The following is a 24,199-nucleotide window of genomic DNA, read 5'->3' as shown; positions in this document are numbered from 1 at the left end:
CGTTTTTTTATTTTTTGATAATAATTATTTTTAATTTTTCGGCTTTTGGCTTTTCCACTTCGGATAATTTTTTTCCCCCGAAAATAATCTGAGTCCGGAGACTGGCGGTGCCATGCAGCATAGCGGGACCAGCGCGTTGAATCCTACGCCAGAACGGCCCCGGCGGCGCGAATGTCTCGGGCCGTCGAGGTCTGCTGCTTTGTCATATAAGAGAGTTTCGAAGGGAATGTCATGGTGTTGCCCAGTAGATACAACCCAAGAGGGGGGGTGAATTGGGTCTTTTAAAACTTTTAAGCTACTTCTAGCACTTTTTGATTAATTATGCTAAGTTGTATATATGCGCAGTGAAAGTTAAACTTAGCGACAGTTTGATGTATAGAATGTGACTTGATTGAGTATGCTTGCAACTAAAGAATTCGCGGATAATAGTTAAGCAAGCAATTTATCTAAGTGAGTAAGTGTGTGAGTTAGATAATGACAAAAAGCATTACAAACACAGCAAACATATAGTGGTTCGGTGCACCCCAGCACCTACATCCACTCCCCAAGACTTCTTGGGAATTTCACTATAATCCTACAGATTACAGTCGGTTGTTTTACAAGCTCACAACCCAACTTGTTGTTTTACGAGCGCACAACGAACTCGGTCGGTTTTCCCAGGCTCACCGACTAGAACCACTCCGATTGTTTTTCCGGGCTCACAATCAAACCCTTACACATTGGTTTTACCCTCGGCTCACCAACAAACCTATCTCCGTTGGTTTTCCCTTCGGCTCACCAACAAACCTTACACCGTTGGTTTTCCCTTTGGCTCACCAACAAACCTTAACCCCTTGATTCAATCCCGTGATTGAATCAAGTTACAAGATAATAAAACAAAGTTTAAAACAAATCAAAGCTTCTTAAACAAGCAAATATAACAATATAAACAAACAGAGTAAAGAGAAGCCCTCAAACGAGTTTTGAAGATGGAGGAGCTCGACTTCTTCTTTACTTGACCCTCTTCTGATTTGGCACGAAGTAGAGGATCACCGAGGCAGCACACTGATGGAGAGGAAGCTTTGGGATTCACTTGGAAGCTCTTCTTCTCTCTATTTCGTTTTGGATGGCCCTTTTGTGCTTGTGGGAGATTTCCTTTGTAATCTCTTTGAGATCTCTTTCCTAGATGATCTCTCCCACTTCCATGCGTTCTCTCCTAGCTCTCTTCTTGTTTTTATAGCTTTAGATGGCGTGGAAACAAGAATCTAGCCGTTAGAGACAAAAATAGAGCCGTTGGAACCAGTCTGCACCTCCTGACAATATGACCGTTGGGATCGGAGTCGACTCGCGCGATCAGGAGTCGGCTCGCCTGTTGCAGGAGTCGGCTCGTGTTTTACCGGAGACGACTCGGCCACTGTTCCAAATTTGAATTAATGTGCTTGCCTCGACTGGGAGTCGACTCGTCTTAACCTGGAGTCGACTCGCCAACTTCTGGAGCTGACTTGGCAATTTCGGAGTCGGCTCATCCACTGAAGTCCGTGGATCCAATTTTGAATTTTGTCCTCTCGAGTCGACTCGACTATCCTGGGAGTCGACTCGAATCCCAGAGTCCGAACTCCCGATCCTCTGTCTTTTGGCTCGTCCAGTCTTGGAGTCGACTCGAACTTCCTTGGAGTCGACTCGGCTCTCAGTTTTCGAAAGTTGGTCTTCTGCCATCTTAGTGTAGTGCTGCCTTGGAGTCGACTCGAGCTGTCTGGGAGTCGACTCGAATCTCAGAGTCGGAAAACTGATCCTCTGTATTTTGGAGCCGCGCTGCCTTGGAGTCGACTCGACTTGTCTTGGAGTCGACTCGCCTCTCAGAGACGAAAATACCGTCTTCTGTCTTGGGGTTGCGCTGTCTTTGGAGTCGACTCGGACTTTGTGGGAGTCGACTCGAATCTCAGTGTCCAAAAACTGCTTCTCTGAGTTTTCCCTTGTGTACCACTGAGAGTCGACTCTCGCTTTCTTTGGAGTCGACCCGACAACCATTGGAGTCGACTCGCATTCCTCAGGAGTCGACTCGAATCTCAGGGTCGAAAATCCCTCTCTGACTTTTCTGCCTTTTACACCCTGGAGTCGACTCGTTCTACTCTCGAGTTGACTCGCCAAGCATTGGAGTCGACTCGAATTCCTCAGGAGTCGACTCGAAGACTATTCTTTTAAATTTTCCTTGAATTTGCTCCTCCAATTTGAATCTTTTGAACTTGAGACTTGGGCCAATAACTTGTAGCTTTCTTCCAACTTTTCTTGAGTGCTTTTAGAGGCCTTCTTGTGTTCTTCCAACTTGCTATGTTCCTTGCAACATAAATATCTTTCTCCTTGCAACATAAACATTAGTATCTATACTTCAAGGTGTTGTGATCATCAAAATCAATCTATGAATCAATCTTTGGGTCATCAATCTCCCCCTTTTTGATGATGACAAAACTTGGAGTATATGCAATATAAAAGATATTGTTTTCTAGAAGTAATGCATAGCAAAGTTGCATGAAGTAGACAACATGTATATTTAAAACAAAACATACTTCATGATAATGCTTTAGATTTAATCAGCTTAACACAATCAATATATTTCAGTTCAAGCTGATTATCACAAAGCATTATAAGCATATACTTAGATATTTCTCCCCCTTTTTGACAGCATCAAAAAGATAGTGAAACATTAAGCACAAAGATCAGAACACTCAAATATTTCTTTCCCTTACTGTACTCTGGTTTGAATGTTATATTATTGCCAGGATATGAATCATTTAACTCAAGGCAATAATATTGGAATCAGATTAGTGAGCACAGATCAGAGCCAATTAAGATAATTTCAGAGCAGAACACATTGAATGTGATTTCAAGAAGTTTTCTAATTTGATACCACAGATAGTTTTCTAATCAAGTGTGGGTGGAATCTCTCTTAGGTTAATTCAAGAAGTACCACAAATGATATTCAATGAAAACACGAGTGGAAATCTAACCTCTCTTCAATAATAAGTATGAAAGCTTGTTCAATTAAGACCTTTTGCCCAATCTATTAAGTATTTTATCAAACATGAGAGCAATTTTGATTAATTTTCAGAGTAAAAGATCAAAACTTATATATGTGAAATACATATCATCATGTTGGGTCATTAATTCTTAATGACTTCAAAGGTTCTTTATAATAATAAGTGCATTTGAGCACAAATACCAAATTATGAAATCATGCAATTTGTGATACATCTTAGAGCTCTTTTAAAGACTTTCTTTTATTCCTTTAGAAAATAAGCACAATTTGATACATAAAATAATGAATTGGCACAAAATAGAAGTTCTAAAGAGTAAGCCAATTAAAACTCATTAGTGAGGTTCAAAATAGATTTTCTAAGAGATACTCAAGAAAATTTAATACATTGTTCTCCTCCTTTTTCATTAAATTAGAGGCTCTTAAGATTTGCAATTTGGTTCAAGAGTGATGCATGAGATATACTAACCAAATAACACGCCTCAAGGTGTATCATAAAAATTTTTAGATTTAAATTTCAGATGATAAATATTGGAGAGCATTAAGATCACTTTTCATTTAGTATTCTTCCTCTCTCCTTTAGTTATAGATTAATGCGATTAAGTTCCATAAGACCTCTCCTTCTGAAATTTTCTTTCTCCCCCTCAATTGATCATTCCATTTAAGAGTTTAGAATTTGAAGATAATGTTCAATAAAATTGTCAATCTCAAAAATATATTTTCTATAAGTTCAAGGTTTGAGATAAGACAACCTTTATAGAACTCATCTCAAGGTAATTAAAGCATGTCTTGCAATATAAGGAGGTTCATCAAAATCAATCCATAAAATTCAAGGTATGCATCAAATTAAAGTATCTTTAGAATATCTAAAGCTCCCCCTCAAAAGATGCATTCCTCTTTAATCATTCTTTTCTTTTGATATCGAGAGTGTAGAGTGATCTAGAATTATTCAAAATTTATAGTAGTCACTCTTCCTAATCCTTTAAGAACAAGTTATGCTTTCTCCTAATCTTAGAAAAAATGTATAGAATTATTAATCAGAAAATGATTCATTTGAAGCTCAGTTTCTTTCAAAAGCATTTACATTTTCTTTCTTTTAGAATCATTTGAGTGAGCTGAAATATTTCTAGCTTTAAGATCATTCACTCTATTTTATCTTTAATAATGTAGGAGAGAAAAACATATAGATGATCATTGAAATATATATATTTATAGAACTCAATTTCTTAATCATAGTTTTTCAGCAATGTATACATGAAGCATAATAAATATTTTTAATATCAAAATAAAATCATATATTTAAAAATATTTGCTTGCAATCAAGATCATTGATCATTTAGACCAATATTAGTAGATTTTAATGATAAGAAAGGATATGTTTCGGATGCGTATCGGAGCAATCAGCCAAGACATCAAAATTAATTCTGTTTTTCTTAAATTAAGATTTTATTTAGAAATCATATTGAGTTTAAGCTTTTATACAAAATCAGATTCTGAATTTTCATAAGAATTTTCAAGAAGGCTCTCAAAATTTGAGATATGTATCTTCTACTTTGTAGCTCATCTTAAATTACTAAGATTGAAAACACATATTTCAATAACATTAGAGCACTTTCAGAATCTTTGTATTTAGTATTGAGTTTCGATACAAAATGGAGGATATTTTAACAAGTATTAGGATATTATGTATCAAAGTTAGGCAAGTAGAAAGATAGATCAAGATCAATTCATTTTGCCTAAATAGAGATATCTTTCTCTTCTCATTTCAACTTTCACATTTTAACGATGATTGTGAATGACAAATCTGAATTTTCTTAACAAACAAAAATTTTATGTAGTATTTCAAACAATCAATCAAATTGTCCAAGCATGAAGCATTACAAAATATTGAGAATCCATAATTTAAAGCATCATGCCATATGCAAAATATATTATGTGTTAAGTCATGCATTAGAATATTAAGAGTAAGAATGTTAAGGATCAAAATCAATTCTTTTCAAATAAACTCCCCCTATTTAAATATAATTTTGCACTGATTTCATCCTTAAAGTGTGTTTTCAAGTGATTAAAAATTTGACTTAATTCTACTTTCATTTACTTTGTTTTTCATTTATAACTTTCTTATGCTCTATACTCTATTTGCTCCCTATCCGGTGGAGTTGGGAAGGGGCACGAGGTACTACCACTAGCCTCCCTCTTGTGCCGTCCCTAATATGCCCTACACCGAATAGTTGGGTCAAATAGTGCCGGGTACTACCACTAGCCTCCCCATTGGCACCATCCCTATGATAAGCAATATAGAAAGGTTAAACTATTTACTTTAAACTCTCCCTCTATTTAAGTGTAATTCATTACGGATTTTATCCTTCCAAAAGAATGCTCACACAAGTGCTGAATATATTATGCTTGTTTTGCTTTTTCTTAAGATTGGAGTATTTGCCTTTACTTAGATTTTACTTCTCTTGAATAATATCCATTATCTTTTCTTTATCTCTCTTTCTCTTTGTTATTCTCAAGTAATTTACTTGAAAGAGCAGAATAAAGAAATAATCAAATGTATCATATAGAGGTATATCATGCAAACAACATTTTCATTATGCTCAAGAATTCATAGCTTCTCACAAGTCATTTTAAATCAAAAATTTTAAGCATAAACTTGTGTAGTTCATGGTTATGACATAGGCAAAGATATATTTTAGTTTGGGCAAACCATGAAACAATTTCTAAAAGCATAAGTCAATCAATACATATATATAGACATGATATCAAGGAATTAATAATTAAAGATTTTAACCATGCCATACTAAGATTTAAGTTATTGACTTTGCTCAATTAATTTATGAGAGAGGTATCTAGAATTACCAATCCATTCTGCATTCTTCAGTCAAATACCTACTAGATTTCTTATGTATGAACTTTTGGCTGAAGAAGGTCCTCTCTCTTGTTTGCATGAGAATGTTTATTGTATCTTACGTGGAGATATCCTTCAAGTTGAAATCTCTCATTTTCTTGCTCAAGGATCCTGCAAGCTCCTTTTCTTCCTTGAAAGAAAGTTATTAGTTTCTTCAAGATACAAAACATTCATCCACCATATTTTTAACTAGATGACTCGATATAAGATATGATACTAGTTGAATGTTGAGTCACTTTACTCAAGAGATTCCCTAAGTATAAGCAAGCACATATCACTTGAACTAAAGAGATGGTTTCATTAACCAATATGGTTCAAGTACAAGCATGTGAGACAATAGAATGATTTATCAAGATCAAATCAATTTCTTATTTTCAACATCAATTTAGCTTAGATTCTATTTGCTTAAGATAATTGTCAATAAGGCATGCTAGCTAAGTTTTGATCAAATTGCCTTAAACAATTGTTTCTATCAAAATTCAGATTATGATTCATTTGTTATCAATAAATTATGATTCATTAGAGTTAGATTGAAGTCTTGCACAAGGGCACATAATGATCACACAATCTGGTCTATTAGGTATATGATAAAATAATTATTCTATCATGCTTTTGATGCTTGTTCCAAATCACATATTGCTTTATCATATATGTAATGTGTAATCTTTAAATATGGTGGTTATTTTACATAGATCTCCTTTTTTTTTAATGAAATAACCACATAGGAGTGAATTCTACACATTCATTTGACAGATTATAAAGCTCATGAAGCAAACAAATAATAATGGTGATCTTTACTTCTAATCATGCAAAAATCTTATCAAGATCTATCTTTTCTTGATTTAGTCTTTTAGTAGTTATCAATTTTTCTTCATTAAGTGCATATCTGAAAAATCCAATTTTGGTTCTAATTATTAACAAGTTTTTCAGATTGTTATATATAAAAGATTAACCATATACATATATAATTTGTTTTTAGTATTTTGATAATAAATCATTAGTCTCATAAAGAATAAAATGAATTGATACCTCTACAACTAGAATTTTTCATGAGTGTTCTATATGCATTGCTTGATGAATGATATCCAAGGATAGAAGTATCTTTATCAGATTTGGCATTATTTTCATAAGAGCATATCAAGCATAACATGTACGACTGAAAAATATGAAAGATATGCAATGGTTCATTTTCCATTTTTCAGAAGATCAAAATTTTCATCAAAAATAGATCTAATAGAAATCATATGTATGACAAGCAGTGATGATAGTCTTTTAAAAAATTATTTGAGTAGATGACTATCATACATAATTGTCTTTTTCATTTCTTCAAGAATTCTATTAACCCTATTTTACTTATGATGTCCTTGGAGCTGAAATAATTGAATTTAATATTATTTTCTGTATAACCTTAATCAGGATTTTGGTTTTCAACACTGTGCCATGATCTTCACAGTTTGGAAACCTTTTTCATTTGAAACGCTTTTACAAGATTCAGTAAATACAGAAAAATACTTCAGTTTTATTTTCCAAGAACAAATCCAATGTAAGCTTTTGAAAACTTAGTGATGGAAACAACATCTTTAGATTTAGAAATGATTTTTGTTTGTTTCCTTAGTTAGCATGCATAGCAAAACTTTGACCTTTAAGTAGATAATCTAAGTAAGCCTATGGCAAGGTCTTTTGAGATTAAGTACATACTAGCATGAGTTGATTCTATGTGCCAAGGATGGTTTCTTTAATCTTGGTATTCATAGTGCATATATTCAAAAGCATACCAAGTACACATTATCATATCTATGATCAATAAACAATAATGCCATGGATAAAAACTCTCAATCAAGCATATAGAGAATTCATAGAATTAATCTTAATAATGATTAATCATTTAGCAACTTTATCCAAGGGTGAGTAAAGTATCCTATAAAATGAAGTGATTTGATTATATTTCCAAAAGTAGTTTCTATATCACAAAATTGATCAATACTAGCAATTCATACTAAAGCAAAAATAATGATGAGATGCAAGGATTACTGATTTCATTATTATTATTATTTAAAATTACTTTTCATAAGTATATTTTAAGTTTCAATGTGTCTAGAATACCCATTTGTATGAATCTATTTGTTTCATGGGTATCTTGGCACATCTATGTCTACATCCTCATATTTTCATTTTGGGTACCCAAGCTTGCTTGGATCCTTGAGAGTTAGGACATATAGTTCCTTTTGGAACCCAAATTTGTTTAATTGTAATAACTTTACTACTTGATTTAATTATGTTAGAACGATAGGTAAAGTTGTTATGCCCATTCTTTTCATGTTTGAAATAAGTTATCTTATTTAATGGATTGCTTGGTGAATTGATAACCTTTTTCTTTAGGGATTCATTGCTAAGTGAAGGAGTTAAGCCAAATTTTGATTTATCAAAATCTGTATGTTGGCTTTCAAACATCATTTTTAATCTTGCTGAACTTACAGTAAATTTGTTAATAAAAGACTTCAATTGGTTAATTTCTTTACTTAAGTTTTGATTTTCTTTAATTAAATTTTGATTTTTCTGAATTAATTGTTCTGAATTTAACCTTAAAATTTTATTTTCAGAATTTAGTTTATCTTGTATTTCATTATTAGAATTTCTTTCTTTTGAAATTTTCAGATTTAGTTTCTTAAGATTTTTATTCTTCACAGCTAATTTTCTACATTCACCATACAAATCATGAAAAGTATTTAATAATTCATCATAAGATAATTCTTCTTGAAAATCATTTGAGGTAAGAGTAGATTCAGATTTTACCTTGTCTTCTTGTGCCATAAAGCACGAGTTAGTTACCTCTTGTAGTTCCTTGGAGCTAATATCATCATTGTTGCTCCTAACTTTTAATTTCTTGCTTGACTCTTTCTTGGTCAAGGCTTTCTTCCTTTTTATCTCTTTCTTCCTTTCTTCTAGCTTCCTCTTCTTCTTTGTCTTTAGGAAGCTTTTGAATCTTTCTTCCTGATTTAGAGTGTTTCCTGCATGCTCAATGTTAGTCTTGCAATTATCCTCAAGTAAACTAACATGGGGTTCTTCGAAAATATCATAAGTTGCTTCAAGAGTATCCCATATTTGTTTGGCAGATGAACATATATAAATTTGGTTGAAAATATTTTTATTAAATGCACAGTAGAGAAGGTTCATAGCCTTAGCATTTAGTTCAGCCAAATTTTTATCGAACATACTTTCAATTAATTTCGTGGGTGTGTGTAGGCCATTTGTTATGACATTCCATAACTCATAGTTTTGTGATTGAGTAAAGATTTTCATTCTAGCTTTCCATTGAATATAGTTAGATCCATCAAACAGTGGAGGTCTGTTTGTGGAAAGTCCCTCAGCAAGTAATACGTTATGTGGGGTTGTCATGATCTTTGGCTCTAGTCGGTTAAGACTACAAATAATATTTGAGCACCTGCTCTGATACCACTTGTTGCCCAGTAGATACAACCCAAGAGGGGGGGTGAATTGGGTCTTTTAAAACTTTTAAGCTACTTCTAGCACTTTTTGATTAATTATGCTAAGTTGTATATATGCGCAGTGAAAGTTAAACTTAGCGACAGTTTGATGTATAGAATGTGACTTGATTGAGTATGCTTGCAACTAAAGAATTCGCGGATAATAGTTAAGCAAGCAATTTATCTAAGTGAGTAAGTGTGTGAGTTAGATAATGACAAAAAGCATTACAAACACAGCAAACATATAGTGGTTCGGTGCACCCCAGCACCTACATCCACTCCCCAAGACTTCTTGGGAATTTCACTATAATCCTACAGATTACAGTCGGTTGTTTTACAAGCTCACAACCCAACTTGTTGTTTTACGAGCGCACAACGAACTCGGTCGGTTTTCCCAGGCTCACCGACTAGAACCACTCCGATTGTTTTTCCGGGCTCACAATCAAACCCTTACACATTGGTTTTACCCTCGGCTCACCAACAAACCTATCTCCGTTGGTTTTCCCTTCGGCTCACCAACAAACCTTACACCGTTGGTTTTCCCTTTGGCTCACCAACAAACCTTAACCCCTTGATTCAATCCCGTGATTGAATCAAGTTACAAGATAATAAAACAAAGTTTAAAACAAATCAAAGCTTCTTAAACAAGCAAATATAACAATATAAACAAACAGAGTAAAGAGAAGCCCTCAAACGAGTTTTGAAGATGGAGGAGCTCGACTTCTTCTTTACTTGACCCTCTTCTGATTTGGCACGAAGTAGAGGATCACCGAGGCAGCACACTGATGGAGAGGAAGCTTTGGGATTCACTTGGAAGCTCTTCTTCTCTCTATTTCGTTTTGGATGGCCCTTTTGTGCTTGTGGGAGATTTCCTTTGTAATCTCTTTGAGATCTCTTTCCTAGATGATCTCTCCCACTTCCATGCGTTCTCTCCTAGCTCTCTTCTTGTTTTTATAGCTTTAGATGGCGTGGAAACAAGAATCTAGCCGTTAGAGACAAAAATAGAGCCGTTGGAACCAGTCTGCACCTCCTGACAATATGACCGTTGGGATCGGAGTCGACTCGCGCGATCAGGAGTCGGCTCGCCTGTTGCAGGAGTCGGCTCGTGTTTTACCGGAGACGACTCGGCCACTGTTCCAAATTTGAATTAATGTGCTTGCCTCGACTGGGAGTCGACTCGTCTTAACCTGGAGTCGACTCGCCAACTTCTGGAGCTGACTTGGCAATTTCGGAGTCGGCTCATCCACTGAAGTCCGTGGATCCAATTTTGAATTTTGTCCTCTCGAGTCGACTCGACTATCCTGGGAGTCGACTCGAATCCCAGAGTCCGAACTCCCGATCCTCTGTCTTTTGGCTCGTCCAGTCTTGGAGTCGACTCGAACTTCCTTGGAGTCGACTCGGCTCTCAGTTTTCGAAAGTTGGTCTTCTGCCATCTTAGTGTAGTGCTGCCTTGGAGTCGACTCGAGCTGTCTGGGAGTCGACTCGAATCTCAGAGTCGGAAAACTGATCCTCTGTATTTTGGAGCCGCGCTGCCTTGGAGTCGACTCGACTTGTCTTGGAGTCGACTCGCCTCTCAGAGACGAAAATACCGTCTTCTGTCTTGGGGTTGCGCTGTCTTTGGAGTCGACTCGGACTTTGTGGGAGTCGACTCGAATCTCAGTGTCCAAAAACTGCTTCTCTGAGTTTTCCCTTGTGTACCACTGAGAGTCGACTCTCGCTTTCTTTGGAGTCGACCCGACAACCATTGGAGTCGACTCGCATTCCTCAGGAGTCGACTCGAATCTCAGGGTCGAAAATCCCTCTCTGACTTTTCTGCCTTTTACACCCTGGAGTCGACTCGTTCTACTCTCGAGTTGACTCGCCAAGCATTGGAGTCGACTCGAATTCCTCAGGAGTCGACTCGAAGACTATTCTTTTAAATTTTCCTTGAATTTGCTCCTCCAATTTGAATCTTTTGAACTTGAGACTTGGGCCAATAACTTGTAGCTTTCTTCCAACTTTTCTTGAGTGCTTTTAGAGGCCTTCTTGTGTTCTTCCAACTTGCTATGTTCCTTGCAACATAAATATCTTTCTCCTTGCAACATAAACATTAGTATCTATACTTCAAGGTGTTGTGATCATCAAAATCAATCTATGAATCAATCTTTGGGTCATCACATGGGTGCGATCATACCAGCACTAATGCACCGGATCCCATCAGAACTCCGCAGTTAAGCGTGCTTGGGCGGGAGTAGTACTAGGATGGGTGCCCCCCTGGGAAGTCCTCATGTTGCACCCCTTTTATTTTTTGCCCGCTTTTTTATTTTTTGATAATATTTATTTTTAATTTTTCGGCTTTTGGCTTTTCCTCTTCGGATAATTTTTTCCCCCGAAAATAAACTGAGTCCGTAGACTGGCGGTGCCATGCAGCATAGCGGGACCAGCGCGTTGAATCCTACGCCAGAACGGCCCTGGCGGCGCGAATGTCTCGGGCCGTCGAGACCGGCTGCTTTGTCATAAAAAGGAGTTTCGAAGGGCTTGTCATGGGTGCGATCATACCAGCACTATTGCACCGGATCCCATCAGAACTCCGCAGTTAAGCGTGCTTGGGCGAGAGTAGTACTAGGATGGGTGACCCCCCGGGAAGTCCTCGTGTTGCACCCCATTTATTTTTTGCCCGTTTTTTTATTTTTTGATAATATTTATTTTTAATTCTTCGGCTTTTGGCTTTTCCACTTCGGATAATTTTTTTCCCCCGAAAATAAACTGAGTCCGGAGACTGGCGGTGCCATGCAGCATAGCGGGACCAGCGCGTTGAATCCTACGCCAGAACGGCCCCGGCGGCGCGAATGTCTCGGGCCGTCGAGGTCTGCTGCTTTGTCATGTAAGAGAGTTTCGAAGGGAACGTCATGGGTGCGATCATACCAGCACTAATGCACCGGATCCCATCAGAACTCCGCAGTTAAGCGTGCTTGGGCGGGAGTAGTACTAGGATGGGTGCCCCCCTGGGAAGTCCTCGTGTTGCACCCCTTTTATTTTTTGCCCGCTTTTTTATTTTTTGATAATATTTATTTTTAATTTTTCGGCTTTTGGCTTTTCCTCTTCAGATAATTTTTTCCCCCGAAAATAAACTGAGTCCGGAGACTGGCGGTGCCATGCAGCATAGCGGGACCAGCGCGTTGAATCCTACGCCAGAACGGCCCTGGCGGCGCGAATGTCTCGGGCCGTCGAGACCGGCTGCTTTGTCATAAAAAGGAGTTTCAAAGGGCTTGTCATGGGTGCGATCATACCAGCACTAATGCACTGGATCCCATCAGAACTCCACAGTTAAGCGTGCTTGGGCGAGAGTAGTACTAGGATGGGTGACCCCCCGGGAAGTCCTCGTGTTGCACCCCATTTATTTTTTGCCCGTTTTTTTATTTTTTGATAATATTTATTTTTAATTTTTCGGCTTTTGGCTTTTCCACTTCGGATAATTTTTTTCCCCCGAAAATAAACTGAGTCCGGAGACTGGCGGTGCCATGCAGCATAGCGGGACCAGCGCGTTGAATCCTACGCCAGAACGGCCCCGGCGGCGCGAATGTCTCGGGCCGTCGAGGTCTGCTGCTTTGTCATATAAGAGAGTTTCGAAGGGAATGTCATGGGTGCGATCATACCAGCACTAATGCACCGGATCCCATCAGAACTCCGCAGTTAAGCGTGCTTGGGCGGGAGTAGTACTAGGATGGGTGCCCCCCTGGGAAGTCCTGGTGTTGCACCCCTTTTATTTTTTGCCCGCTTTTTTATTTTTTGATAATATTTATTTTTAATTTTTCGGCTTTTGGCTTTTCCTCTTCGGATAATTTTTTCCCCCGAAAATAAACTGAGTCCGGAGACTGGCGGTGCCATGCAGCATAGCGGGACCAGCGCGTTGAATCCTACGCCAGAACGGCCCCGCCGGCGCGAATGTCTCGGGCCGTCGAGGTCTGCTGCTTTGTCATAAAAGGGAGTTTCGAAGGGCATGTCATGGGTACGATCATACCAGCACTAATGCACCGGATTCCATCAGAACTCCGCAGTTAAGCATGCTTGGGCGAGAGTAGTACTAGGATGGGTGACCCTCTGGGAAGTCCTCGTGTTGCACCCCTTTAATTTTTTGCCCGCTTTTTTATTTTTTGATAATATTTATTTTTAATTTTTCGGCTTTTGGCTTTTCCACTCCGGATAATTTTTTTCCTCCCAAAATAAACTGAGTTCGGAGACAGGCGGTGCCATGCCGCATAGCGGGACCAGCGCGTTGAATTCTATGCCAGAACGGCCCCGGCGGCGCGAATGTCTCGGGCCGTCGAGTTCTGCTGCTTTGTCATAAAAGAGAGTTTCGAAGGGCTTGTCATGGGTGTGATCATACCAGCACTAATGCACCGGATCCCATCAGAACTCCGCAGTTAAGCGTGCTTGGGCGAGAGTAGTACAAGGATGGGTGACCCCCTGGGAAGTCCTCGTGTTGCCCCCCTTTTATTTTTTGCCCGCTTTTTTATTTTTTGAAAATATTTATTTTTAATTTTTCGGCTTTTGGCTTTTCCTCTTCGGATAATTTTTTCCCCCGAAAATAAACTGAGTCCGGAGACTGGCGGTGCCATGCAGCATAGCGGGACCAGCGCGTTGAATCCTACGCCAGAACGGCCCCGGCGGCGCTAATGTCTCGGGCCGTCTAGGTCGGCTGCTTTGTCATAAAAGGGAGTTTCGAAGGGCATGTCATGGGTGCGATCATACCAGCACTAATGCACCGGATCCCATCAGAACTCCGCAGTTAAGCGTGCTTAGGCGAGGGTAGTACTAGGATGGGTGACCCTATGGAAAGTCCTCGTGTTGCACCCCTTTTATTTTTTGCCCGCTTTTTTATTTTTTGGTAATATTTATTTTTAATTTTTCGACCTTTGGCTTTTTCTCTTCGGATAATTTTTCTCCCCGAAAATAAACTGAGTCCGGAGACTGGCTATGCCATGCAGCATAGCGGGACCAGCGCGTTGAATCCTACGCCAGAACGGCCCTGGCGGCGCGAATGTCTCGGGCCGTCGAGACCGGCTGCTTTGTCATAAAACGGAGTTTCGAAGGGCTTGTCATGGGTGCGATCATACCAGCAGTAATGCACCGGATCCCATCAGAACTCCGCAGTTAAGCGTGCTTGGGCGAGAGTAGTACTAGGATGGGTGACCCCCCGGGAAGTCCTCGTGTTGCACCCCATTTATTTTTTGCCCATTTTTTTATTTTTTGATAATATTTATTTTTAATTTTTTGGCTTTTGGCTTTTCCACTTCGGATAATTTTTTTCCCCGAAAATAAACTGAGTCCGGAGACTGGCGGTGCCATGCAGCATAGCGGGACCAGCGCGTTGAATCCTTCGCCAGAACGGCCCCGGCGGCGCGAATGTCTCGGGCCGTCGAGGTCTGCTGCTTTGTCATATAAGAGAGTTTCGAAGGGAATGTCATGGGTGCGATCATACCAGCACTAATGCACCGGAACCCATCAGAACTCCGCAGCTAAGCGTGCTTGGGCGGGAGTAGTACTAGGATGGGTGCCCCCTGGGAAGTCCTCGTGTTGCACCCCTTTTATTTTTTGCCCGCTTTTTTATTTTTTGATAATATTTATTTTTAATTTTTCGGCTTTTGGCTTTTCCTCTTCGGATAATTTTTTCCCCCGAAAATAAACTGAGTCCGGAGACTGGCGGTGCCATGCAGCATAGCGGGACCAGCGCGTTGAATCCTACGCCAGAACGGCCCTGGCGGCGCGAATGTCTCGGGCCGTCGAGACCGGCTGCTTTGTCATAAAAAGGAGGTTCGAAGGGCTTGTCATGGGTGCGATCATACCAGCACTAATGCACCGGATCCCATCAGAACTCCGCAGTTAAGCGTGCTTGGGCGAGAGTAGTACTAGGATGGGTGACCCCCCGGGAAGTCCTCGTGTTGCACCCCATTTATTTTTTGCCCGTTTTTTTATTTTTTGATAATATTTATTTTTAATTTTTCGGCTTTTGGCTTTTCCACTTCGGATAATTTTTTTCCCCCGAAAATAAACTGAGTCCGGAGACTGGCGGTGCCATGCAGCATAGCGGGACCAGCGCGTTGAATCCTACGCCAGAACGGCCCCGGCGGCGCGAATGTCTCGGGCCGTCGAGGTCTGCTGCTTTGTCATATAAGAGAGTTTCGAAGGGAATGTCATGGGTGCGATCATACCAGCACTAATGCACCGGATCCCATCAGAACTCCGCAGTTAAGCGTGCTTGGGCGGGAGTAGTACTAGGATGGGTGCCCCCCTGGGAAGTCCTCGTGTTGCACCCCTTTTATTTTTTGCCCGCTTTTTTATTTTTTGATAATATTTATTTTTAATTTTTCGGCTTTTGGCTTTTCCTCTTCAGATAATTTTTTCCCCCGAAAATAAACTGAGTCCGGAGACTGGCGGTGCCATGCAGCATAGCGGGACCAGCGCGTTGAATCCTACGCCAGAACGGCCATGGCGGCGCGAATGTCTCGGGCCGTCGAGACCGGCTGCTTTGTCATAAAAAGGAGTTTCGAAGGGCTTGTCATGGGTGCGATCATACCAGCACTAATGCACTGGATCGCATCAGAACTCCGCAGTTAAGCGTGCTTGGGCGAGAGTAGTACTAGGATGGGTGACCCCCCGAGAAGTCCTCGTGTTGCACCCCATTTATTTTTTGCCCCTTTTTTTATTTTTTGGTAATATTTATTTTTAATTTTTCGGCTTTTGGCTTTTCCACTTCGGATAATTTTTTTTCCCCGAAAATAAACTGAGTCCGGAGACTGGCGGTGCCATGCAGCATAGCGGGACCAGCGCGTTGAATCCTACGCCAGAATGGCCCCGGCGGCGGAATGTCTCGGGCCGTCGAGGTCTGCTGCTTTGTCATATAAGAGAGTTTCGAAGAGAATGTCATGGGTGCGATCATACCAGCACTAATGCACCGGATCCCATCAGAACTCCGCAGTTAAGCGTGCTTGGGCGGGAGTAGTACTAGGATGGGTGCCCCCCTGGGAAGTCCTCGTGTTGCACCCCATTTATTTTTTGCCCGTTTTTTTATTTTTTGATAATATTTATTTTTAATTTTTCGGCTTTTGGCTTTTCCACTTCGGATAATTCTTTTCCCCCGAAAATAAACTGAGTCCGGAGACTGGCGGTGCCATGCAGCATAGCGGGACCAGCGCGTTGAATCCTACGCCAGAACGGCCCCGGCGGCGCGAATGTCTCGGGCCGTCGAGGTCTGCTGCTTTGTCATATAAGAGAGTTTCGAAGGGAATGTCATGGGTGCGATCATACCAGCACTAATGCACCGGATCCCATCAGAACTCCGCAGTTAAGCGTGCTTGGGCGGGAGTAGTACTAGGATGGGTGCCCCCCTGGGAAGTCCTCGTGTTGCACCCCTTTTATTTTTTGCCCGCTTTTTTATTTTTTGATAATATTTATTTTTAATTTTTCGGCTTTTGGCTTTTCCTCTTCAGATAATTTTTTCCCCCGAAAATAAACTGAGTCCGGAGACTGGCGGTGCCATGCAGCATAGCGGGACCAGCGCGTTGAATCCTACGCCAGAACGGCCATGGCGGCGCGAATGTCTCGGGCCGTCGAGACCGGCTGCTTTGTCATAAAAAGGAGTTTCGAAGGGCTTGTCATGGGTGCGATCATACCAGCACTAATGCACTGGATCGCATCAGAACTCCGCAGTTAAGCGTGCTTGGGCGAGAGTAGTACTAGGATGGGTGACCCCCCGAGAAGTCCTCGTGTTGCACCCCATTTATTTTTTGCCCCTTTTTTTATTTTTTGGTAATATTTATTTTTAATTTTTCGGCTTTTGGCTTTTCCACTTCGGATAATTTTTTTTCCCCGAAAATAAACTGAGTCCGGAGACTGGCGGTGCCATGCAGCATAGCGGGACCAGCGCGTTGAATCCTACGCCAGAATGGCCCCGGCGGCGGAATGTCTCGGGCCGTCGAGGTCTGCTGCTTTGTCATATAAGAGAGTTTCGAAGAGAATGTCATGGGTGCGATCATACCAGCACTAATGCACCGGATGCCATCAGAACTCCGCAGTTAAGCGTGCTTGGGCGGGAGTAGTACTAGGATGGGTGCCCCCCTGGGAAGTCCTCGTGTTGCACCCCTTTTATTTTTTGCCCGCTTTTTTATTTTTTGATAATATTTATTTTTAATTTTTCGGCTTCTGGCTTTTCCTCTTCGGATAATTTTTTCCTCCGAAAATAAACTGAGTCCGGAGACTGGCGGTGCCATGTAGCATAGCGGGACCAGCGCGTTGAATCCTACGCCAGAACGGCCCCGCCAGCGCGAATGTCTCGGGCCGTCGAGGTCTGCTGCTTTGTCATAAGAGGAAGTTTCGAAGGGCATGTCATGGGTGCGATCATACCAGCACTAATGCACCGGATTCCATCAGAACTCCGCAGTTAAGCATGCTTGGGCGAGAGTAGTACTAGGATGGGTGACCCTCTGGGAAGTCCTCGTGTTGCACCCCTTTAATTTTTTGCCCGCTTTTTTATTTTTTGATAATATTTATTTTTAATTTTTCGGCTTTTGGCTTTTCCACTCCGGATAATTTTTTTCCTCCTAAAATAAACTGAGTTCGGAGACTGGCGGTGCCATGCAGCATAGCGGGACCAGCGCGTTGAATTCTACGCCAGAACGGCCCCGGCGGCGCAAATGTCTCGGGCCGTCGAGACCGGCTGCTTTGTCATAAAAGGGAGTTTCGAAGGGCTTGTCATGGGCGATCAGACCAGCACTAATGCACCGGATCCCATCAGAACTCCGCAGTTAAGCGTGCTTGGGCGAGAGTAGCACTAGGATGGGTGACCCCCTGGGAAGTCCTCGTGTTGCACCCCTTTTATTTTTTGCCCGCTTTTTTATTTTTTGATAATATTTATTTTTAATTTTTCGGCTTTTGGCTTTTCCTCTTCGGATAATTTTTTTTCCCCGAAAATAAATTGAGTCCGGAGACTGGCGGTGCCATGCAGCATAGCGGGACCAGCGCGTTGAATCCTACGCCAGAACGGCCCCGGCGGTGCGAATGTCTCGGGCCGTCGAGACCTGCTGCTTTGTCATAAAAGGGAGTTTCGAAGGGCTTGTCATGGGTGCGATCATACCAGCACTAATGCACCGGATCCCATCTGAACTCCGCAGTTAAGCGTGCTTGGGCGAGAGTAGTACTAGGATGGGTGACCCCCTGGGAAGTCCTCGTGTTGCACCCCTTTTATTTTTTGCCCGCTTTTTTATTTTTTGATAATATTTATTTTTAATTTTTCGGCTTTTGGCTTTTCCTCTTCGGATAATTTTTTTCCCCCGAAAATAAACTGAGTCCGGAGACTGGCGGTGCCATGCAGCATAGCGGGACCAGCGCATTGAATCCTACGCCAGAACGGCCCCGGCGGCGCGAATGTCTCGGGCCGTCGAGGTCGGCTACTTTGTCATAAAAGGGAGTTTCGAAGGGCATGTCATGGGTGCGATCATACCAGCACTAATGCACCGGATCCCATCAAAACTCCGCAGTTAAGCGTGCTTGGGCGAGAGTAGCACTAGGATGGGTGACCACCTGGGAAGTCCTCGTGTTGCACCCCTTTTATTTTTTGCCCCTTTTTTTATTTTTTGATAATATTTATTTTTAATTTTTCGGCTTTTGGCTTTTCCGCTTCGGATAATTTTTTTCCTCCGAAAATAAACTGAGTCCGGAGACTGGCGGTGCCATGCAGCATAGCGGGACCAGCGCGTTGAATCCTACGCCAGAACGGCCCCGGCGGTGCGAATGTCTCGGGCCGTCGAGACCTGCTGCTTTGTCATAAAAGGGAGTTTCGAAGGGCTTGTCATGGGTGCGATCATACCAGCACTAATGCACCGGATCCCATCTGAACTCCGCAGTTAAGCGTGCTTGGGCGAGAGTAGTACTAGGATGGGTGACCCCCTGGGAAGTCCTCGTGTTGCACCCCTTTTATTTTTTGCCCGTTTTTTTATTTTTTGATAATATTTATTTTTAATTTTTCGGCTTTTGGCTTTTCCACTTCGGATAATTTTTTTCCCCGAAAATAAACTGAGTCCGGAGACTGGCGGTGCCATGCAGCATAGCGGGACCAGCGCGTTGAATCCTTCGCCAGAACGGCCCCGGCGGCGCGAATGTCTCGGGCCGTCGAGGTCTGCTGCTTTGTCATATAAGAGAGTTTCGAAGGGAATGTCATGGGTGCGATCATACCAGCACTAATGCACCGGAACCCATCAGAACTCCGCAGTTAAGCGTGCTTGGGCGGGAGTTGTACTAGGATGGGTGCCCCCCTGGGAAGTCCTCGTGTTGCACCCCTTTTATTTTTTGCCCGCTTTTTTATTTTTTGATAATATTTATTTTTAATTTTTCGGCTTTTGGCTTTTCCTCTTCGGATAATTTTTTTCCCCGAAAATAAACTGAGTCCGGAGACTGGCGGTGCCATGCAGCATAGCGGGACCAGCGCGTTGAATCCTACGCCAGAACGGCCCTGGCGGCGCGAATGTCTCGGGCCGTCGAGACCGGCTGCTTTGTCATAAAAAGGAGGTTCGAAGGGCTTGTCATGGGTGCGATCATACCAGCACTAATGCACCGGATCCCATCAGAACTCCGCAGTTAAGCGTGCTTGGGCGAGAGTAGTACTAGGATGGGTGACCCCCCGGGAAGTCCTCGTGTTGCACCCCATTTATTTTTTGCCCTTTTTTTATTTTTTGATAATATTTATTTTTAATTTTTCGGCTTTTGGCTTTTCCACTTCGGATAATTTTTTTCCCCCGAAAATAAACTGAGTCCGGAGACTGGCGGTGCCATGCAGCATAGCGGGACCAGCGCGTTGAATCCTTCGCCAGAACGGCCCCAGCGGCGCGAATGTCTCGGGCCGTCGAGGTCTGCTGCTTTGTCATATAAGAGAGTTTCGAAGGGAATGTCATGGGTGCGATCATACCAGCACTAATGCACCGGAACCCATCAGAACTCCGCAGTTAAGCGTGCTTGGGCGGGAGTAGTACTAGGATGGGTGCCCCCCTGGGAAGTCCTCGTGTTGCACCCCTTTTATTTTTTGCCCGCTTTTTTATTTTTTGATAATATTTATTTTTAATTTTTCGGCTTTTGGCTTTTCCTCTTCGGATAATTTTTTCCCCCGAAAATAAACTGAGTCCGGAGACTGGCGGTGCCATGCAGCATAGCGGGACCAGCGCGTTGAATCCTACGCCAGAACGGCCCTGGCGGCGCGAATGTCTCGGGCCGTCGAGACCGGCTGCTTTGTCATAAAAAGGAGGTTCGAAGGGCTTGTCATGGGTGCGATCATACCAGCACTAATGCACCGGATCCCATCAGAACTCCGCAGTTAAGCGTGCTTGGGCGAGAGTAGTACTAGGATGGGTGACCCCCCGGGAAGTCCTCGTGTTGCACCCCATTTATTTTTTGCCCTTTTTTTATTTTTTGATAATATTTATTTTTAATTTTTCGGCTTTTGGCTTTTCCACTTCGGATAATTTTTTTCCCCCGAAAATAAACTGAGTCCGGAGACTGGCGGTGCCATGCAGCATAGCGGGACCAGCGCGTTGAATCCTACGCCAGAACGGCCCCGGCGGCGCGAATGTCTCGGGCCGTCGAGGTCTGCTGCTTTGTCATATAAGAGAGTTTCGAAGGGAATGTCATGGGTGCGATCATACCAGCACTAATGCACCGGATCCCATCAGAACTCCGCAGTTAAGCGTGCTTGGGCGGGAGTAGTACTAGGATGGGTGCCCCCCTGGGAAGTCCTCGTGTTGCACCCCTTTTATTTTTTGCCCGCTTTTTTATTTTTTGATAATATTTATTTTTAATTTTTCGGCTTTTGGCTTTTCCTCTTCAGATAATTTTTTCCCCCGAAAATAAACTGAGTCCGGAGACTGGCGGTGCCATGCAGCATAGCGGGACCAGCGCGTTGAATCCTACGCCAGAACGGCCATGGCGGCGCGAATGTCTCGGGCCGTCGAGACCGGCTGCTTTGTCATAAAAAGGAGTTTCGAAGGGCTTGTCATGGGTGCGATCATACCAGCACTAATGCACTGGATCGCATCAGAACTCCGCAGTTAAGCGTGCTTGGGCGAGAGTAGTACTAGGATGGGTGACCCCCCGGGAAGTCCTCATGTTGCACCCCATTTATTTTTTGCCCGTTTTTTTATTTTTTGGTAATATTTATTTTTAATTTTTCGGCTTTTGGCTTTTCCACTTCGGATAATTTTTTTTCCCCGAAAATAAACTGAGTCCGGAGACTGGCGGTGCCATGCAGCATAGCGGGACCAGCGCGTTGAATCCTACGCCAGAATGGCCCCGGCGGCGGAATGTCTCGGGCCGTCGAGGTCTGCTGCTTTGTCATATAAGAGAGTTTCGAAGGGAATGTCATGGGTGCGATCATACCAGCACTAATGCACCGGATCCCATCAGAACTCCGCAGTTAAGCGTGCTTGGGCGGGAGTAGTACTAGGATGGGTGCCCCCCTGGGAAGTCCTCGTGTTGCACCCCTTTTATTTTTTGCCCGCTTTTTTATTTTTTGATAATATTTATTTTTAATTTTTCGGCTTCTGGCTTTTCCTCTTCGGATAATTTTTTCCTCCGAAAATAAACTGAGTCCGGAGACTGGCGGTGCCATGTAGCATAGCGGGACCAGCGCGTTGAATCCTACGCCAGAACGGCCCCGCCAGCGCGAATGTCTCGGGCCGTCGAGGTCTGCTGCTTTGTCATAAAAGGAAGTTTCGAAGGGCATGTCATGGGTGCGATCATACCAGCACTAATGCACCGGATTCCATCAGAACTCCGCAGTTAAGCATGCTTGGGCGAGAGTAGTACTAGGATGGGTGACCCTCTGGGAAGTCCTCGTGTTGCACCCCTTTAATTTTTTGCCCGCTTTTTTATTTTTTGATAATATTTATTTTTAATTTTTCGGCTTTTGGCTTTTCCACTCCGGATAATTTTTTTCCTCCTAAAATAAACTGAGTTCGGAGACTGGCGGTGCCATGCAGCATAGCGGGACCAGCGCGTTGAATTCTACGCCAGAACGGCCCCGGCGGCGCAAATGTCTCGGGCCGTCGAGACCGGCTGCTTTGTCATAAAAGGGAGTTTCGAAGGGCTTGTCATGGGCGATCAGACCAGCACTAACGCACCGGATCCCATCAGAACTCCGCAGTTAAGCGTGCTTGGGCGAGAGTAGCACTAGGATGGGTGACCCCCTGGGAAGTCCTCGTGTTGCACCCCTTTTATTTTTTGCCCGCTTTTTTATTTTTTGATAATATTTATTTTTAATTTTTCGGCTTTTGGCTTTTCCTCTTCGGATAATTTTTTTCCCCCGAAAATAAATTGAGTCCGGAGACTGGCGGTGCCATGCAGCATAGCGGGACCAGCGCGTTGAATCCTACGCCAGAACGGCCCCGGCGGTGCGAATGTCTCGGGCCGTCGAGACCTGCTGCTTTGTCATAAAAGGGAGTTTCGAAGGGCTTGTCATGGGTGCGATCATACCAGCACTAATGCACCGGATCCCATCTGAACTCCGCAGTTAAGCGTGCTTGGGCGAGAGTAGTACTAGGATGGGTGACCCCCTGGGAAGTCCTCGTGTTGCACCCCTTTTATTTTTTGCCCGCTTTTTTATTTTTTGATAATATTTATTTTTAATTTTTCGGCTTTTGGCTTTTCCTCTTCGGATAATTTTTTTCCCCCGAAAATAAACTGAGTCCGGAGACTGGCGGTGCCATGCAGCATAGCGGGACCAGCGCATTGAATCCTACGCCAGAACGGCCCCGGCGGCGCGAATGTCTCGGGCCGTCGAGGTCGGCTGCTTTGTCATAAAAGGGAGTTTCGAAGGGCATGTCATGGGTGCGATCATACCAGCATTAATGCACCGGATCCCATCAAAACTCCGCAGTTAAGCGTGCTTGGGCGAGAGTAGCACTAGGATGGGTGACCACCTGGGAAGTCCTCGTGTTGCACCCCTTTTATTTTTTGCCCCTTTTTTTATTTTTTGATAATATTTATTTTTAATTTTTCGGCTTTTGGCTTTTCCGCTTCGGATAATTTTTTTCCTCCGAAAATAAACTGAGTCCGGAGACTGGCGGTGCCATGCAGCATAGCGGGACCAGCGCGTTGAATCCTACGCCAGAACGGCCCCGGCGGTGCGAATGTCTCGGGCCGTCGAGACCTGCTGCTTTGTCATAAAAGGGAGTTTCGAAGGGCTTGTCATGGGTGCGATCATACCAGCACTAATGCACCGGATCCCATCTGAACTCCGCAGTTAAGCGTGCTTGGGCGAGAGTAGTACAAGGATGGGTGACCCCCTGGGAAGTCCTCGTGTTGCACCCCTTTTATTTTTTGCCCGCTTTTTTATTTTTTGATAATATTTATTTTTAATTTTTCGGCTTTTGGCTTTTCCTCTTCGGATAATTTTTTTCCCCCGAAAATAAACTGAGTCCGGAGACTGGCGGTGCCATGCAGCATAGCGGGACCAGCGCGTTGAATCCTACGCCAGAACGGCCTCGGCGGCGCGAATGTCTCGGGCCGTCGAGGTCGGCTGCTTTGTCATGAAAGGGAGTTTCGAAGGGCATGTCATGGGTGCGATCATACCAGCACTAATGCACCGGATCCCATCAAAACTCCGCAGTTAAGCGTGCTTGGGCGAGAGTAGCACTAGGATGGGTGACCACCTGGGAAGTCCTCGTGTTGCACCCCTTTTATTTTTTGCCCCTTTTTTTATTTTTTGATAATATTTATTTTTAATTTTTCGGCTTTTGGCTTTTCCGCTTCGGATAATTTTTTTCCTCCGAA

General features: G+C 42.9%; 32 non-coding genes and 3 pseudogenes across 32 annotated transcripts; all 35 read left to right on the top strand.

Annotated features, from left to right (window-relative positions):
- The first annotated feature begins 11,565 nt into the window (after positions 1 to 11,565).
- LOC149755415 (5S ribosomal RNA) lies at positions 11,566 to 11,684 on the top strand. Its single transcript, XR_016405608.1, has one exon. It is a non-coding gene; the product is annotated as a 5S ribosomal RNA (ribosomal RNA).
- A 246-nt stretch (positions 11,685 to 11,930) lies between these two features.
- LOC149755414 (5S ribosomal RNA) lies at positions 11,931 to 12,049 on the top strand. The gene has a single exon (XR_016401421.1). It is a non-coding gene; the product is annotated as a 5S ribosomal RNA (ribosomal RNA).
- A 247-nt stretch (positions 12,050 to 12,296) lies between these two features.
- Positions 12,297 to 12,415, top strand: LOC149755413 (5S ribosomal RNA). The gene has a single exon (XR_016400956.1). It is a non-coding gene; the product is annotated as a 5S ribosomal RNA (ribosomal RNA).
- A 246-nt stretch (positions 12,416 to 12,661) lies between these two features.
- On the top strand, positions 12,662 to 12,780 carry LOC149755412 (5S ribosomal RNA). The gene has a single exon (XR_016401918.1). It is a non-coding gene; the product is annotated as a 5S ribosomal RNA (ribosomal RNA).
- A 247-nt stretch (positions 12,781 to 13,027) lies between these two features.
- On the top strand, positions 13,028 to 13,146 carry LOC149755411 (5S ribosomal RNA). The gene has a single exon (XR_016403797.1). It is a non-coding gene; the product is annotated as a 5S ribosomal RNA (ribosomal RNA).
- A 246-nt stretch (positions 13,147 to 13,392) lies between these two features.
- On the top strand, positions 13,393 to 13,511 carry LOC149755410 (5S ribosomal RNA). The gene has a single exon (XR_016408887.1). It is a non-coding gene; the product is annotated as a 5S ribosomal RNA (ribosomal RNA).
- A 247-nt stretch (positions 13,512 to 13,758) lies between these two features.
- LOC149755409 (5S ribosomal RNA) lies at positions 13,759 to 13,877 on the top strand. The gene has a single exon (XR_016406788.1). It is a non-coding gene; the product is annotated as a 5S ribosomal RNA (ribosomal RNA).
- Positions 13,878 to 14,123: 246 nt separating this feature from the next.
- Positions 14,124 to 14,242, top strand: LOC149755408 (5S ribosomal RNA). The gene has a single exon (XR_016406167.1). It is a non-coding gene; the product is annotated as a 5S ribosomal RNA (ribosomal RNA).
- Positions 14,243 to 14,488: 246 nt separating this feature from the next.
- LOC149755407 (5S ribosomal RNA) lies at positions 14,489 to 14,607 on the top strand. Its single transcript, XR_016404162.1, has one exon. It is a non-coding gene; the product is annotated as a 5S ribosomal RNA (ribosomal RNA).
- Positions 14,608 to 14,853: 246 nt separating this feature from the next.
- On the top strand, positions 14,854 to 14,971 carry LOC149755406 (5S ribosomal RNA). Its single transcript, XR_016407555.1, has one exon. It is a non-coding gene; the product is annotated as a 5S ribosomal RNA (ribosomal RNA).
- Positions 14,972 to 15,217: 246 nt separating this feature from the next.
- LOC149755405 (5S ribosomal RNA) lies at positions 15,218 to 15,336 on the top strand. Its single transcript, XR_016400623.1, has one exon. It is a non-coding gene; the product is annotated as a 5S ribosomal RNA (ribosomal RNA).
- A 247-nt stretch (positions 15,337 to 15,583) lies between these two features.
- On the top strand, positions 15,584 to 15,702 carry LOC149755404 (5S ribosomal RNA). The gene has a single exon (XR_016400954.1). It is a non-coding gene; the product is annotated as a 5S ribosomal RNA (ribosomal RNA).
- Positions 15,703 to 15,948: 246 nt separating this feature from the next.
- LOC149755403 (5S ribosomal RNA) lies at positions 15,949 to 16,067 on the top strand. Its single transcript, XR_016407109.1, has one exon. It is a non-coding gene; the product is annotated as a 5S ribosomal RNA (ribosomal RNA).
- A 246-nt stretch (positions 16,068 to 16,313) lies between these two features.
- Positions 16,314 to 16,432, top strand: LOC149755402 (5S ribosomal RNA). The gene has a single exon (XR_016400953.1). It is a non-coding gene; the product is annotated as a 5S ribosomal RNA (ribosomal RNA).
- Positions 16,433 to 16,679: 247 nt separating this feature from the next.
- LOC149755401 (5S ribosomal RNA) lies at positions 16,680 to 16,798 on the top strand. The gene has a single exon (XR_016400952.1). It is a non-coding gene; the product is annotated as a 5S ribosomal RNA (ribosomal RNA).
- Positions 16,799 to 17,044: 246 nt separating this feature from the next.
- Positions 17,045 to 17,163, top strand: LOC149755400 (5S ribosomal RNA). Its single transcript, XR_016407108.1, has one exon. It is a non-coding gene; the product is annotated as a 5S ribosomal RNA (ribosomal RNA).
- A 246-nt stretch (positions 17,164 to 17,409) lies between these two features.
- On the top strand, positions 17,410 to 17,528 carry LOC149755399 (5S ribosomal RNA). Its single transcript, XR_016407550.1, has one exon. It is a non-coding gene; the product is annotated as a 5S ribosomal RNA (ribosomal RNA).
- A 246-nt stretch (positions 17,529 to 17,774) lies between these two features.
- Positions 17,775 to 17,893, top strand: LOC149755398 (5S ribosomal RNA). Its single transcript, XR_016406124.1, has one exon. It is a non-coding gene; the product is annotated as a 5S ribosomal RNA (ribosomal RNA).
- Positions 17,894 to 18,138: 245 nt separating this feature from the next.
- Positions 18,139 to 18,257, top strand: LOC149755397 (5S ribosomal RNA; annotated as a pseudogene).
- A 247-nt stretch (positions 18,258 to 18,504) lies between these two features.
- Positions 18,505 to 18,623, top strand: LOC149755396 (5S ribosomal RNA). The gene has a single exon (XR_016409596.1). It is a non-coding gene; the product is annotated as a 5S ribosomal RNA (ribosomal RNA).
- Positions 18,624 to 18,870: 247 nt separating this feature from the next.
- LOC149755395 (5S ribosomal RNA) lies at positions 18,871 to 18,989 on the top strand. Its single transcript, XR_016408078.1, has one exon. It is a non-coding gene; the product is annotated as a 5S ribosomal RNA (ribosomal RNA).
- A 247-nt stretch (positions 18,990 to 19,236) lies between these two features.
- LOC149755394 (5S ribosomal RNA) lies at positions 19,237 to 19,355 on the top strand. Its single transcript, XR_016409585.1, has one exon. It is a non-coding gene; the product is annotated as a 5S ribosomal RNA (ribosomal RNA).
- A 246-nt stretch (positions 19,356 to 19,601) lies between these two features.
- Positions 19,602 to 19,720, top strand: LOC149755393 (5S ribosomal RNA). Its single transcript, XR_016406251.1, has one exon. It is a non-coding gene; the product is annotated as a 5S ribosomal RNA (ribosomal RNA).
- Positions 19,721 to 19,966: 246 nt separating this feature from the next.
- Positions 19,967 to 20,085, top strand: LOC149755392 (5S ribosomal RNA). Its single transcript, XR_016400622.1, has one exon. It is a non-coding gene; the product is annotated as a 5S ribosomal RNA (ribosomal RNA).
- Positions 20,086 to 20,331: 246 nt separating this feature from the next.
- LOC149755391 (5S ribosomal RNA) lies at positions 20,332 to 20,450 on the top strand. Its single transcript, XR_016404194.1, has one exon. It is a non-coding gene; the product is annotated as a 5S ribosomal RNA (ribosomal RNA).
- A 246-nt stretch (positions 20,451 to 20,696) lies between these two features.
- On the top strand, positions 20,697 to 20,815 carry LOC149755390 (5S ribosomal RNA). The gene has a single exon (XR_016400621.1). It is a non-coding gene; the product is annotated as a 5S ribosomal RNA (ribosomal RNA).
- Positions 20,816 to 21,061: 246 nt separating this feature from the next.
- On the top strand, positions 21,062 to 21,180 carry LOC149755389 (5S ribosomal RNA). Its single transcript, XR_016400951.1, has one exon. It is a non-coding gene; the product is annotated as a 5S ribosomal RNA (ribosomal RNA).
- Positions 21,181 to 21,426: 246 nt separating this feature from the next.
- Positions 21,427 to 21,545, top strand: LOC149755388 (5S ribosomal RNA; annotated as a pseudogene).
- A 246-nt stretch (positions 21,546 to 21,791) lies between these two features.
- Positions 21,792 to 21,910, top strand: LOC149755387 (5S ribosomal RNA). The gene has a single exon (XR_016400950.1). It is a non-coding gene; the product is annotated as a 5S ribosomal RNA (ribosomal RNA).
- A 246-nt stretch (positions 21,911 to 22,156) lies between these two features.
- On the top strand, positions 22,157 to 22,275 carry LOC149755386 (5S ribosomal RNA). The gene has a single exon (XR_016406123.1). It is a non-coding gene; the product is annotated as a 5S ribosomal RNA (ribosomal RNA).
- Positions 22,276 to 22,520: 245 nt separating this feature from the next.
- On the top strand, positions 22,521 to 22,639 carry LOC149755385 (5S ribosomal RNA; annotated as a pseudogene).
- Positions 22,640 to 22,886: 247 nt separating this feature from the next.
- LOC149755384 (5S ribosomal RNA) lies at positions 22,887 to 23,005 on the top strand. Its single transcript, XR_016409573.1, has one exon. It is a non-coding gene; the product is annotated as a 5S ribosomal RNA (ribosomal RNA).
- Positions 23,006 to 23,252: 247 nt separating this feature from the next.
- On the top strand, positions 23,253 to 23,371 carry LOC149755383 (5S ribosomal RNA). Its single transcript, XR_016408659.1, has one exon. It is a non-coding gene; the product is annotated as a 5S ribosomal RNA (ribosomal RNA).
- A 247-nt stretch (positions 23,372 to 23,618) lies between these two features.
- On the top strand, positions 23,619 to 23,737 carry LOC149755382 (5S ribosomal RNA). Its single transcript, XR_016402457.1, has one exon. It is a non-coding gene; the product is annotated as a 5S ribosomal RNA (ribosomal RNA).
- A 247-nt stretch (positions 23,738 to 23,984) lies between these two features.
- On the top strand, positions 23,985 to 24,103 carry LOC149755381 (5S ribosomal RNA). Its single transcript, XR_016408077.1, has one exon. It is a non-coding gene; the product is annotated as a 5S ribosomal RNA (ribosomal RNA).
- The last annotated feature ends 96 nt before the right edge of the window (positions 24,104 to 24,199 follow it).

This window comes from Phoenix dactylifera, chromosome 4 (genome assembly GCF_051530095.1).
Source record: "Phoenix dactylifera cultivar Ajwa chromosome 4, Ajwa_hap1_PhDact_Kaust_v1.1, whole genome shotgun sequence".
Classification (NCBI taxonomy): Eukaryota; Viridiplantae; Streptophyta; class Magnoliopsida; order Arecales; family Arecaceae; genus Phoenix; species Phoenix dactylifera.
Note: the sequence above shows the minus strand (reverse complement) of the source record. Positions and strands in the feature narration are given on the sequence as shown.